This window comes from Nomascus leucogenys, chromosome 8 (assembly GCF_006542625.1).
Source record: "Nomascus leucogenys isolate Asia chromosome 8, Asia_NLE_v1, whole genome shotgun sequence".
Taxonomy (NCBI): Eukaryota; Metazoa; Chordata; class Mammalia; order Primates; family Hylobatidae; genus Nomascus; species Nomascus leucogenys.
This window is the reverse complement of record NC_044388.1, coordinates 91,754,085-91,767,224: the sequence shown is the minus strand read 5'-3', so window position 1 is coordinate 91,767,224 and position 13,140 is coordinate 91,754,085. Positions and strand designations below refer to the sequence as shown.

General features: G+C 40.2%; 1 long non-coding RNA gene and 1 pseudogene across 1 annotated transcript; one reads left to right on the top strand and one right to left on the bottom strand.

Moving 5' to 3' along the window:
• Positions 1–1,527: 1,527 nt before the first annotated feature.
• Positions 1,528–5,785, top strand: LOC105740244. The gene is made up of 3 exons (XR_001116266.1): positions 1,528–1,610; positions 3,866–3,966; positions 5,580–5,785. It is a non-coding gene; the product is annotated as an uncharacterized LOC105740244 (long non-coding RNA).
• A 6,821-nt stretch (positions 5,786–12,606) lies between these two features.
• LOC115836547 lies at positions 12,607–12,749 on the bottom strand (annotated as a pseudogene).
• Between the last annotated feature and the right edge of the window lie 391 nt (positions 12,750–13,140).

Here is a 13,140-nt window from a genome sequence, read left to right as displayed (position 1 = left end):
TTGAGCAGGGTAATCAGGATTACAATTTTTGCACCTATGAAAAATTTTTGCTCTTCCCCCACGCACTAGAAGTGTCAGGTGCTGGTTTGGCAAAATTCTGTACCAAGGACAGATCTTCACTGCAAAGCAACCATAGACCATAGGCATCATTCTCCTCTGTCAGGCTACTTAACTGGACTCAGCTGGGTTATTCATTGCTTTAAAGTGAGTTTTCAAAGGTCTCTGTTAAGTACAAGTATCAGTTAGAAATTCGTTGTGGTGCAATAGAAAGGTATGTCCCTGTGTATTGAGGACAATTGCAATTTGAAATCTATCTCTGCTATACGGCCAAGGATCACTCTCAACTTCCTTTTCTTCTTTTTTAATCTGGAAAGTAGGATTGCATTAATCTGCTCAGTGGGGTTAGTTGGAAATGGAAATATCAAAGAATAGGTGAGTATAAAGAATGTTTGCAAATGTTTAATTATATATTGCTAATGTTACTTATTGTGACTTGCCAGTCATTTCTACTGTCTTAAATTGAATTTATTAGGCTTCAGAGTGAAGATTCTTTAGGACAGATAAGCTTTGTGTGTGGTGTGTGTGTGTGTGTGTGTGTGTGAGCTTTTACATGAAGAAATTTACCATAAGAAATTGACACCTGTAATTTTGGAGGCCGGCAAGTGTCACGGTTTGCAAGTCTGCAGGGTGAGTTCACAACCTGGAGACTCAGGCTGATGGTTGAGTTTCAGTCCTAAGGCCAGCAGACTTGAACCCCAGTTTAGGTGTGAAGGGAGGAAAAATGCTGATGTTCCAGTTTGAAGGCCATTAAGCAGGAAAAATCCTCTCTTACCTGGGGGAGGGTCAGCCTTTCTGTTCTACTCAGACCTTCAACTGATTTGGTGAGGCCCATTCACATTAGGGAGGGCCGTCTGCTTTACTCAGTTTAACAATTTAAATGTTAACCTCATCTAAAAGCACTCTTAAGGAAACACCCAGAATATTATGTGACTAAATATCTGGGCATTGCATGGTCCAATCAAGTTGACACATAAAATTAAGCCATCACAATATCGTAAGAAGTACAGGAGATCCAAGGGCAGGGACAGAAAGAGAGGTAGATGGGAGAATCAAACCCACTGGATTGGAAAGTTTCCAGTGATCCTCTAGTATTACGTTAATTCGCTCATTTAAAAGATGAAAACGCTAAGTCCAGATAGGCATCTAGGATGTGTTACAGGTAGGTAGTTAGGCGTGAGCCAGAGAGAAGACGGCTCTTCCCCCACGCACTAGAAGTGTCAGGTGCTGGTTTGGTAATTCTCACATTGCCTCTCTGAGAGTGATGATTTAGCAGCGTCAGGGAGAGGCCATTTCCTGATAGTCCACACCTGTTAACAACAAAACAGTCAATGAAAGCAGAGCCCAGGGAGAAGAAACTTCCTGGGCATGCGTATTAAGAGGAAAATGGCGAAGTATGATCTTCCGGGTACACTCCACCAGAAAAAGGAAAAAAGCTTCGGAGGGGCATGCCAATAACTCCTTTAACACATGACGCATGCTCACTTCCCAAGGCTAAGGAGGGCTCTGTGCATGCGGACAGCCCACCCTAAGGGAAGAATCGTGGGAAAGAGGTGAGTTTCCCTTAGGAAAGTCCCAAGATTACAGTTAAACGGGGCACTGACTTTCTCTCTTTAACCTTCGTGTGCCTGCGTGGGTCTTTTCCATGCACACCTTCATTTCTTTCCTGTTCTAAGGCATTTTAAAATGAACTTTCATTCCTGCTCCGGAACTTGACTCAGTCGCTTTTTCTGCTTTGTGCCCTTCAGTCGAACTCTTCCTTCTTAGGAGGCAAGAATTGAAGTTGCTGCAGACGTGGACGGATACGTCCGCCGGTAACTCGTAGTAACTCCGGTCTCTTCTCCCGTAATAGGTGGAGTCACAAAAGGAGAGGCTGCAGGACCAGACCAGAATCCCCTGTGCCCTAAGGTTTCCTCTCCCCCTTTACCACGTCTATGTCTCTCCTTTCCCAAGGAAAAATTCAAACAGTGCATTAATTTTTCAGAGTAAAGGTTTCTTTTTTGTTCTTATAAGTGGACATTGAAGGGACTTTACATTTGACAATGTAAAGCTTTTAGATTTGAGGTTTCATGATCTTATTAGGAAAGTTTGAACAACAATTTATACCTTCTCTGCTTCTTATACCTTTGAGAGTGAAGTAAGATCCCTGAGCTAGGAGGCAGACAGAGCAAGTTTGTGTTATCCTGAACAAATGATTGATGGCATGAATGCTCTGGGCTGGAAGACATTAGAAAGGCTTCTTATCCACCTCTCTCCCACAAGGGGTAGTAATGCTAAATAAAATATCTACCAAGTGGCTGTCCCCTTTGAATATCTCCAAAAAGGTGAACTGACACCCACTTTCTGAGAACCTATTGTACATCAGGCACTTCAACCAGCATTTCAATGTGTTATGAATTTAATTCCAATAACCACTCTATGTGGTAATTATGATTATCTATAATTTACGTGTGCAAAAATTGAGCTTGAGAGAGGTGAAATATTTTGGCCAAAGTTCAGGACACATTAGCTGTAGATTTGCTTTCTTGCCTAGGTGTGTGTTTGCCTCTAAAGTCCGTCTACCGTGTAGCAGTTAGGAGCACAGATTTTGGTATCACCTGCAGCTGAGTTTGGATCCTGAGTCTTCACCTTTTTAACATTATAGCTCTGGCCTTGCAGCCTGTTTCTTCAACTGAAAAAAAAAAAAAGAAGGAAAAATAATACCAAACTCAGAAAGACTTCATGAGGATCGAGTCTGTTTGAATTGCTTTTCATTGCACCTTCTATATGTAAATGCTCAGCAAATGATAGGTGTTTTTAATAATACAACTCTCAGTAACTTCATTGGCGCTGCTGTCGAGAATATCTGCAGTGAAGCGGATAATTTCCTCTGCATCTACAGCCTTCATCCACTTCAGAAACTCATGGTAGGAGCAGCTCTTTTCTTTCCTTCCTCTCCTCACCCTATAGCAACATAGACAAAATCCATTATTTACACTGCCTCAAACAGCCTGAGCTTTAGGAAAACAAACAGAATCATTAGAATAGTCAACTAACTAAGATATCTGCCACTTCTATCTTGCGTGGGATAGGTGTTCCTTATCAGAGCGAGTGACAGGTACATCCATTCAGTGGGCGAGAAACAGCTTTTTATTCCGTGCATTTCATTAATTCGCTGCCAAGAAGAGAACCCCAGTCAAAGGTAAAAACAATTCTGCCTCTAGCTGTACGTAATTGTCCAGCAGCAGAAAGGAGTGTGATGGAGGTGCCTGTCAGTGTTTGAAAGCAGAGCAGATGTTTTCAATTGCTCCCTTCTTTGTAATTCTACCCTGGAAATAAGAATTTCATGAACCTCACAAAGGGACATACATGGTAAAAATAAATATAAATAAATAAAGATGAACAGTATGGGATAACAGAGTGAACACATTTAAAGCCATTGAATGAGACTATTTGGGAATTATTTTTCCAATCAGATCAGTACCCAGTGAACACAATTGTACCTGTGAATACCTTGTAGTTGAAAAAAAGTCAGGTTTTTTGAATGTGCTTTTTATAATAGAAAAATAGCGGCATTTCTTTATGATGCCAGGATTCAGCATTGGTCAACACTTGTATGAGAAGCTTTATTATTCTAACAGATTTTGTTTACAAGCAGAAAATATTGGTAAATCTCGTATAACATAAGGATGTATCAATAGTTCCATATGCTGTGCTTTAATAGAGTTCTATAAGGTTTCTAAAGATAAGTCAGCGTCACTGAAAATAAAGAGTCAGAAATAACCTAACAAATGAGTGATTCCATAGAACTAATATATTCGTTTTACAGATGGGGAACTGAGATATGAAGAAGTTAACTTACCTAAGATCAGAGAATGAGTCAAGGACAGAGCAGGACCATGTCATCAAATTTAGAGAAACTTGAACTATGTGAGTAAATAATCTTATTTCTTTCTTTCTAGTAGAGTTGAGTGCAATAATTTGAAGGGTGATTAAAACAATTTGAATTCCAGTTTTCAAGCTTATCTAGTAAAAGCTCAGTATACCAAAGAAAGAGGGTACTAATTCAAGAATATAATGCCAATTTTTACTTTCTACAGTCTTGCTTTGACATGATAATGAGAAAACAATCAGTACAAAATGAGTCTTAGATAGGAATCAGCACCTCTGAAAACAAATGTCTCCAACAGGAAAAAGCATGTTTATACCTGCTTCTTGAAAGGAGATATTCTGCGGCCTCATTAAGAGAAAAGCACATTACACAGGAAGGAAGTGGGGTTTGAAAATTGCTCTAGGTGATTCACAACATCTCTTTGACATCTTAGAATCCCATTCTTTAGAGGGAACTTAGGTGCTACCTTGAGCCGTCCTATCTGTGCAGCATACCATCCCTGGGCAGCATTCATTGGGCACAAAAGCCCAGCTATATTTTGAAGCCTCCATTGAAATAATACAGCTAGAATTTGACACATGAGTTTGAACCTTCCATCAGCTAATAGAACGTTCTTTCTTATTTTGCCCTTCTCTCTCTGGAGCTGCATTTCTTAATCTTTGTTGGGCCTTCAGCAACCTCTAAAAGTAAGCCCTGCTTCGCAACTGCCATTTAGATATTGGAGACCACGATCATGTGCACCCCATGCCTTCTCGTTTACAAACCACTACCCAGTTCTTGCCACTTGGAAATACTATACAGTGTTTGGTGCTGTGATGGTTAATTTCACATGTCAATTTGGCTAAGTATAGGGCCCATTTTTTTGGTCCAATGCCAGTCTAGATGTTGCTGTGTAGGTATTTTTTAGATGTGATTAGTATTTAAATCAGACTTTCAGTGATGCAGTTTATCCTCCATGATGTGTGTGTGTGTGTGTGTGTGTGTGTGTGTGTGTGTGTGTGTGTGTGTTTAGAGGGGCTGTCTTCCAATCATTTGAAAGCCTTGAGGGCAAAGACTGAAGTTCTTTTTCGGTGGAGAACCTTGCCTGATACAGGTGCTGTGCCTCTATAATGATTTGCAGAATTAAATAGATACCAGCATCACAGATTGAGATAGTGAATTACTGTGATGCAGTAGGGTTTTCAGGAGCCTTTAACAATTGTGGATAAATCACAATATCTTTCAATACTCAGTATGTTGAGATACTTACAGATGTTTGGTGAGTATAAATATATGTGAAGAACATAATACAAGACGTTTTCACAGTCTTATTTCTAGCCTGTTGCCCACACTGTAGACAAGCCAGTGTTAGGAATGACATTAGCCTGAGAGATGAAGGGTGTTTCGTCTCCCTAGTGACAGCAATGGCCAGATAAACAAGCCCCCACCATGGGTACAGGGATTTAACACTTATAAATGATTTTTGCAAGTATTGTATCAAAGGATTCTGATTTCAATTCCATAAACTAGATATTGACCCTATTTTATAAATACAAATGAAGGCCTGGGAATATAAAATGATTTGCTCAAGACCTCTAAACTCATATGTGGTAGAACTCCAAGTCTGATATTCTCCCCGCACATCTTTCCATGCCTTTATCCAAATAAATAGGCAGAAAAGAGATGGGATTCTTCTGTGGCTGTGCTGCTCACTCAAGGGAGTCTGAACCATTTTGACCAGGAAAAGCCAAAAGGAAAGGCCTCTGCCAAGGTCAGACCACACATTGCCTGAAGTCATTGTTCTCCATTCCAGCCCCAAGAACTCTGCGAGATCAATGAAAGCATACATTGAGAAATAAAAGTCATGAGAAAAATTTACAAATTAGCTAGCTTTCATTTCCTGTTGGCTTTTCCAGCACATGCTTGGCACCAGATGAGAGTAATGTGGTAATGCAGTAAAATATCCCTGTGAGACACTATCTGCTTAGAGACAGGAGGCAGTGAGATGCTTCAGCCCTTGAAGCCCTAAGGGCCTGTCTGGACATCGTGAGGTTTTCTCAGAAGCCAATGTAATAGACTTTCTGTCATATCAAGTAAGTTTGTTTTTTAGAGAATTTCAAGGCATCAACATTATCTATATTTCCACTGCTGGCTCTGATTTGGAAATGCCAATACAGTTGGTGTGCTTTATATTTACTTGATCTCTAAAAAAATGTGTGAGCTCAATCTTGTCTTGTCCTAACTGGCATAATTATTCATCATGGATGTGTTTCATGGGATTAGAATCAGTAACAGGAAGTCACAGTGTGCCCTATTTTAACAAAAACAAATGTCTAGGCCCTGAACATGGAAAACAGATTCAACAAGGGAGTTAACCCTCACATTGGAAAATTATTCTCATGATGTAATAGTGACAGCTATGATTTATTGAGCACCTACTATGGGCCAGGTAGTTTATTGATGTTATTTATAATGCTCTTAACTACTCTGCAAAGCATGTAAAAGAAAATTGATACTTGGTAAAGGAAAGTAACTTGCTGAAGGTCACATATTTAGAAAATATCTAACCCAGGCTGGTTTCTCCAGCAGGTGTTTCTGCTACCACACTGAAGTGTTTGTCTTCAGATCGTATATGAAACATGTTAATTATTTATAAGGAATATATATATATATGTACACATACTAATATGGAGTTTACATTTTAGTTATAAGGAAGATATATATATATATATATGGATATGGAATATAAATTTTAATTATAAGGAAGACATATACATATATATACTGATATGACATATAAATGAAATTTCTGACAAAAAGAACTATTTCATTAAAATAAGTATACTTATCTTTTAGTACCTAAAAGTTACAGTTGTATTAGGTGTTCAATTAATATTTGTGAAATAAAAAATGCATCATTTATTCCAGTTGATCCAAAGGGTTGCATCTATGACCTTTTCTCCTACCACCCCATCAGAAAATTTTGTAAAAAGAAATTCATTTATTTTTTCAGCAAGCATGCACAGAGAACATATATATACTTGTGGCAGATACAGTTCTAGGCAACGGGACACAGTTATGGGATAAAACATTCTAGCTTCTAGAGAGGACACAATCTGGGGATAACAGACTTCTAAACTGACAATGTCAAACAATGTGATAAGTCATACAGGTATGTGCATGTGGGGCCTAAGACAGCACAGAGGAAGACTCTATAGACAGCTTTAGAAAGAGGTAAAAACCTGGAGTATTCCAGTGCCTGATCAAATGCAACAATCCTTTGTCTTCTCATGTTTTCATACATTCAAATAGGCTTTTCATTATGTGTAATTTTAGGTTTTTATCCTAGAGTTATAGGACCATGAGATTTGAAAAGTGTGTTAGTCACTTTGAAATCAGATGTTCGTTTTTTTTGCCATAGAATAGAATGGAAAATTGAAAAGCTTCACTGCTACACAACCCTAGATATAAGAGGGTTGTGAATTCAGTTGTATGTTTCATAGGACCTCTTATTGTATCTAGGGTTTCTAAGTGATGTGTAGCAGTGGAGCTTTTCAATTTCCTATTCTATGGCAAATAAACAAACATCTGATTTTAAAATGACCAACGTGCTTTTCAAATCTCATGCAGCGAAAGTGATAAAAGGAACTGAGATCTAGATAATGAGCAAAAAAGTGGATGCTGTAGCTGCCCTAGGAGGGCAGGGTCAAGGTGGGGAAAAATGTTGGGGGCTGTTGTTTGGGGCCTTCATGCTGGAAAAATTGGGGTTCAAGCTCCAGTGGAGTCAGGAGAGGAGAATCTGCATGCTCAGGGTAAGGGCTGAGATTTATACTTCTGCATTAAGCCAGAACACTCAAAGATCTACAGCTTCAATTAAAGGTGGAATAAACTCAAACTTGCGTTTCTGAGCAACCATATTGTTCACAGCAACCTGTCCCTGTGTGCAGCTTGGAGCCTTGGAAATCATACCCTAGTCTATGGTATGCTGTGTTATCTCTTTTTTATGAGAATATCTCTTATGTGTTCTGTATAAGTTTCCATTAAAATAAGCTAATTTCACTTGCCCTTGGCTCTGAAAATATATAGTGAAATATTTCATAATATAAAATAGTTTTTCACAAACTTGCCTTAATAAATACACATTAGAAGGGTTTGTTCCAATTTACATTTTCTCCAAGTGTTTGTTGCAAAGCCCATTCTTATATTTTGATGCCAACCTCTGGGTAATATACAAAAAAATAGTTCAATCTATGCCAACTTAATAGGATAAAAATAACACATCTCGTAAAATGTAAGGCACATGTATTGGTTCCTGTGTGAAGTCAAACACCCATTGACATGTGTATTGACTGTGGTTGTTTCACCTGTGAATTATTTTTATATGTTTATATATCAGTTTCCAGTTTTTCAATTCAGCTGCTTTTATTTTTCCTTTTTTGTTGTTGACGGCTAATTATACTTAGTATTTATACAGCATGCATTTCTCTGTTTCAAGCACCATTTTTAATGCTTAAATCACTGTTGTTCATTGAATCCTTACAATAAACCCTATAGGCTAGGTACTATTATTGTCCCCCTTGATACAGAGGAGAAAACTGGCTCAGAGATGTTAAGTAACTGATAAAGACAGAATAAAAATTGGGGGATTTAACCCTTCTGTTTAGTATTTCTGCTGTTACTCATGTTGAATTATTTTGTTGTGTGCTTTGTAATTAAAAATTGTGAGCTCATCTTCAGTGAGGTTTTATCTAGAAGAACCCAGTGAGTCCTGAGATGAAGACATGATCATCCGGAGAAGATTATAATTTGCCTATATTAGACATTGAAGATATTTCACTAGCAATTTGTAAAAATTTTACTGAGATATAATTAACATGCCGTAAAGTTTACTTGTTTTAAATATACAATTCACCAAAGCAATTTTGAGCAAAAATAAGAAAGCTGGAAACATCACACTACCTAACTTTCAGTATACTACAAAGCTATAGTAACCAAAATGGTGTGGTACTGGCCTTAAAAACAGAACAGTGAAACAGAATAGAGAACACAGAAATAAATCCATGCACTGACAGCAAATTGATTTTCAACAAAGATATCAAGAACAGTCTCTTCAATAAATACTGCTGGCAAAACTGTATATCCAGTTTTCTTCATATGCAGAAAAATGAAAACTAGACTCCTATCTCTCACCAAATACAAAAATCAACTCAAAATGGGTTAAAGACTTAAATGTAAGACCCAAAATGATAAAACTACCAGAAAAAAACATAGGGGAAACATTTCATGACATTGGCTTCAGCAATAACTTTTTTTGAGTAAGAACTCGAAAGCACAAGCAAACAAAAGCAAAAATAGACAAATGGAATTACATCAAGCTAAAAAGCTTCTACACAGCAGAGGAAACAATCAGCAGATGGAAGAGGCAACTTATATAATGATAGAAAAATTTGCCCATCATCTATCTGACAAAGGACTAATATCCAGAATATATAAGAAACTCAAACAACTCAATAGCAAAAAAATAACCAAATCTAAAAATGGACAAAATACTTGAATAGACATTTCTCAAAAGAAGACATACAAATGGCTAACAGGTACATGAAAACGTGTGATATCACTAATCATCAAGGAAATGCAAACCAAAACCACAATGAGATATCACTTCACCCCATTTCGAGAATGCCTGTTATCAAAACAAAACAAAACAAAACAAAAAAATCCGCAAATGCTGGTGTGGATGTAGAGAGAGGGCAACTTTTTAAAAAATATATTATTATTATTTTTACTTTTAGAGATAGAATCTTGCTCTGTTGCCCAGGCTGGAGTACAGTGGCCTGATCATGGCTAACTGCAACCTAGAACTCTTAGGCTCAAGGGGATCCTCCTGCATTAGCCTCCTGAGTAGCTGAGACTACAGGCACACACCACCATGCATGGCTAAAAAAGAGAAACTCATGCACTGTTGGTGAGGATGTACATTTGTAGAATCATTATGGAAAACAGTATGAAAAGTTTCCACAAAATTAAAAACTAAGTTACCATATGATCCAACAATCACACAACTGGATATTACACATCCAAAGGAAATGAAATAAGTATGTTGAAGAGGTATCTGCACTCCCATGTTTATTATAGCAATACCCAAGATATGGAATCAACCTAAGTATCCATCAACAGATGAATGTATAAAATGTATAAAGATACACAATCAGCCTAAGTATCCATCAACAGATGAATGTATAAAATGTATAAAGAAAATGTGTGGATATACACAATGGAATACTATTCAGATGTTAAAAAGAATGAAATCCTGTCATTTATGGCAACATGAAAAGTTGGAGGACATTATGGTAGATGAAATAAGCCAGGCACAAAAAGACAAAAACCACATGATCTCACACACATGTGGAATCTAAAAATATTGACCTTATAGAAATAGAAAGTAGAACTGTGGTCACCAGAGGCTGGAGAGTGAAGAGGCGAGTGGGATGGGGAGAGATTAGTTAATGAATACAAAGTTATGGTTAAGAGGAATAAGTTCTGGTGTTCTGGTCTTCTGTTGCCCAGTAGGGTGACTATGGTTAATAGTGTTGTGTTGTATATCTCAAAATAGCTAGAGGAGGGAATTTTGAATTTTCTTATAACAAAAAATTATAAATATTTGGGATAATGCTAAATAGCCCCACTTTGATTATTATACAACCTTGCCTTGAGTTAGGACACACTCTGAGGAACAACATGCTCTAGAGTTTCCTCAGCATCAGGCTGATAGTGAAGGTTCACCCAAAATCATGCCCTTGTTTGGTTTTGTCCCATTCCTCCCACTTTTACCTTATTGATCTTCCCTGACAGCACATTCTTAATAAATACCACGTGCTTGATTTATCATTTCAGACACTACTGTGTGCGGAATTAGTGGGTTCTTGGTCTCACTGACTTCAAGAATGAAGCCGCGGACCCTCGTGGTGAGTGTTACAGCTCTTCAGGTGGCGCGTCCGGAGTTGTTCGTTTCTTCTGATGTTCGGATGTGTTTGGAGTTTCTTCCTTCTGGTGCGTTCGTGGTCTCGCTGGCTCAGGAGTGAAGCTGCAGACCTTCGCGGTGAGTGTTATAGCTCTTAAGGCGGCGCGTCTGGAGTTGTTCGTTCCTCCCGGTGGGCTCGTGGTCTCGCTGGCTTCAGGAGTGAAGCTGCAGACCTTCGCGGTGAGTGTTATAGCTCTTAAGGCAGCGCGTCTGGAGTTGTTCATTCCTCCCAGTGGGCTTGTGGTCTCGCTGGCTTCAGGAGTGAAGCTGCAGACCTTCGCGGTGAGTGTTATAGCTCTTAAGGTGGTGCGTCTGGAGTTGTTCGTTCCTCCCGGTGGGCTCGTGGTCTCGCTGGCTTCAGGAGTGAAGCTGCAGACCTTCGCGGTGAGTGTTACAGCTCATAAAAGCAGCATGGACCCAAAGAGTGAACAGTAGCAAGATTTATTGCAAAGAGCGAAAGAACAAAGCTTCCACAGTGTGGAAGGGGACCCGAGTGGGTTGCCGCTGCTGGCTCGGGCAGCCTGCTTTTATTCTCTTATCTGGCCCCACCCACGTCCTGCTGATTGGTAGAGCCGAGTGGTCTGTTTTGACAGGGCACTGATTGGTGCATTTACAATCCTTGAGCTAGACATAAAGGTTCTCCAAGGCCCCACCAGAGCAGCTAGATACAGAGTGTCGATTGGTGCACTCACAAACCTTGAGCTAGACACAGGGTGCTGATTGGTGTGTTTACAAACCTTGAGCTAGACATAAAGGTTCTCCAAGGCCCCACCAGAGCCGCTAGATACAGAGTGTCGATTGGTGCATTCACAGAACCTGAGCTAGACACAGGGTGCTGATTGGTGTATTTACAATCCCTGAGCTAGACATAAAGGTTCTCCACATCTCCATCAGACTCAGGAACCCAGCTGGCTTCACCCAGCAGATCCTGCACCAGGGCTGCAGGCGGAGCTGCCTGCCAGTTGCGCTCACACTCCTCAGCCCTTGGATGGTTGATGGGACTGGGCGCCGTGGAGTAGGGGGTGGCGCTCGTTGGGGAGGCTCTGGCCGCACAGGAGCCCATGGAGGGGGTGGGAGGCTCAGGCATGGCGGGCTGCAGGTCCGAGGCCTGCCCCTTGGGAAGGCAGCTAAGGCCTGGCGAGAAACCGAGTGCAGTGCCGGTGGGCTGGCACTGCTGGGGGACCCAGTACACACTCCACAGCCGCTGGCCTGGGTGCTAAGTCCCTCATTGCCCGGGGCTGGCAGGGCCGGCCGGCTGCTCCGAGTGTGAGGCCTGCCAAGCCCACGCCCACCTGGAACTCCAGCTGGCCCGCAAGTGGCAAGCACTGCGCGCAGCCCCGGTTCCCGCTTGCGCCTCTCCCTCCACACCTCCCTGCAAGCTGAGGGAGCCGGCTCCCACCTTGGCCAGCCCAGAAAGGGGCTCCCACAGTGCAGCAGTGGGCTGAAGGGCTCCTCAAGTGCTGCCAAAGTGGGAGCCCAGGCAGAGGAGGTGCTGAGAGCAAGCGAGGGCTGTGAGGACTGCCAGCAAGCTGTCACCTCTCATTACTTTGGAGAAAGCTGACCTAAGATGCAGAATTAGTAAGTACTGTCTCCCATTTCTATATTCAAATTTTGCACTTCTACAAAGGGGAGGAAAGTAAGATTCAGAGAGGTTCATATTTTTTTCTCAAGGTCAGGCAGTTGGTAAAAGACTTAAGTCTAATATTCTAAAATCTAGTGATGTGAGTTGCACCACATTGCCTCTTAAAGATTTTTATAGGGAAGTAAATCTGATAAGAACAGATTCTACACTTGATCTTAGCCAAAAGACTGAGAAGCAATAGGGAAGTAAATCTATAATAATAAGCTATGAAGATTCCTTAGAATCTCCAATTTAAATTATGTTTATGCTCAGTCTCAGTTTCTTCATTTATGAAATTAGGACACTATTATTATTGTCAGTGTCTTTCTTTTTTTAAGATTAAATGGAAAAACATAGGGAGCATGCTTTGGCATATGACTAGATATTCAGTATATATTTTTCCTTCATTGAAAAGCCAGGGTAAAGAAACTTCAACCCCATAAGGACTCAGGTGTTCAAAATTCGTTTGACCAACCACAGGTTGTTTTTATGTTTGTTTGTTTTATGTTTTTTGTTTGTTTGCTTTTGGTGGATAAAGAATGAAGAATCATATGTTTAGAAGGTTTCTTAATAAAGCCTAGCTCTCTCCCA